This window comes from Sinocyclocheilus rhinocerous, unplaced genomic scaffold (assembly GCF_001515625.1).
Source record: "Sinocyclocheilus rhinocerous isolate Xijiao unplaced genomic scaffold, SAMN03320098_v1.1 scaffold1266, whole genome shotgun sequence".
In the NCBI taxonomy this organism is placed as follows: Eukaryota; Metazoa; Chordata; class Actinopteri; order Cypriniformes; family Cyprinidae; genus Sinocyclocheilus; species Sinocyclocheilus rhinocerous.
This window is the reverse complement of record NW_015660496.1, coordinates 196,904-198,655: the sequence shown is the minus strand read 5'-3', so window position 1 is coordinate 198,655 and position 1,752 is coordinate 196,904. Positions and strand designations below refer to the sequence as shown.

The following is a 1,752-nucleotide window of genomic DNA, read 5'->3' as shown; positions in this document are numbered from 1 at the left end:
GCGATATTGAAGAAAAATGCGATATGCGATAACTCATTAAATAATGCGATATTCGATACGATAATGTGCCACATGCTCAGATGAAACCGTTTTACTCAGCTGTTGCGAAGTCAGTTCTGTGAACTTCTATAACTAACTTGTGTCATATATATATATATATATGGTTATTTGTATGTATGTATCAAGAGCTCCTGTAAAACCACAAAAAAAAAAATAGTTTTCAGTAATTGAAGCTGAAATGAGATCAATATAAATATTAGATTAAAAACGTAAAAATTTGAATAATTAGATTAAAAACTAAGGTTCTAATTTGACTAAAATGACAAAATATTAATACAAAACCACAAATTCTCTTCCCTTTTAATGACTGCAGAATGAACAGTTACTATTTTTGATGTGAGCAGTTTCATATAACAGTCATTACATTCCAGAGCTCAAGTGGTAAGAAGAGAACTAAACTGACAGGGTCATTTGTGCACATTAAGCAGATTTTTTTCCATTCTTTCTTTCTGCTGTGAGTGACAGTATGGCCAGGTGTTGTTTTAGTACTATTTTTATATTATTATCTGAGCCCTCTTACAGGGAAACCGATTATGTAAGATGTGTTTCAACCTCAAACCAAAGTTTCAGCTCAATATACCCCACAGATCATTTATCATTCCATGCTGTAAATGGCATTTTTGAGTGGAAGCAAAAACATGCTGTTTTCCTATATCTTTAATGAGCTAATACAAATGAGCCGATGCTCCCCGCGCGTGCCTCAGTCACTCAGGCAACAACAAACAAAACATCTGTTTAGTTTTGATTATCAAAGATCAATCGCGGTCACTCTCACTTGACATTGCAGTCTTCGTCATCATGAAAGTTTATTATTTGCATGTGCTTTAAAGCCATATCAGTTTAAACTTCTGATGTATGGTTTTCTGAGTGCACACACACAGAAATCCGGCTGGCACATCATGTGTGCGTACTAAACTAAGTTCGCTTTCACATCTTATTGCGCTTACACTCTCAAATACACACAAGGTTATGTCAAAAACACAAAGTTCAGTTCACAAAGTCGGTTATGTCTGTGAACATCAAAGCTGGGAAAGAAACCACATGTGTATATTAGATGTGTGTATTAAAGTGACCGCAGCATTATACAGTATCTGCGGCTGCTGCTAATATGAATCAAATAAAAGAAAAACAGAAAATTACTCCCTGTTCTTGATTTGAAAAACTTTAGTTGATTCAATACGATACATTTCTTACTTGAACACTGCTGTCAAATGCTCTGAACAGCTTATTTTGAGACCGTTTCTGATTTATGGTTAAAATGAACAAACAGAGTGGATGGATTATTACCACAGTAGGGTGGTTGTGTACACACTCTGCAGACACATTATGTTCAAAAACAACATAAAAGTGAATTTGTCTAATATGTTCCCTTTTAAAGATCCGAGAAGCTTTGAAGTTGTCATTGTGAAATTGTTAAGAGTTTTCAAAGTTTCCCTTTATGAAACATCCCTGTCTGTGAAAAAGAGATCTAGGTAAGAAGCAAGAAACTGAGAGGTGTATGGGGAGATTGGAGACAGACTCTTGGCTATAAGACGGATTTAGTTTTTTGTTTTGTTTTTGTACTTTGTGCTCTGACTCAATCAACTGAATTATAGTGGTTAAACGTATTGGGTGTGCAAAACACCAAGCACCTTTTTCAGATACTCCTTTTCTTCACCCTTCATCGCATTTTGAGTGAGTATTAAAAAAAAA

At 34.9% G+C, this 1,752-nt stretch overlaps 1 protein-coding gene across 6 annotated transcripts in view; it reads left to right on the top strand.

The window, feature by feature from the left end:
• LOC107725040 (carbonic anhydrase 7-like) overlaps positions 1–1,752 on the top strand; it is a 10,324-nt gene that overhangs the window by 4,161 nt on the left and 4,411 nt on the right. The gene's annotated exons all lie outside the window — the stretch shown is intronic.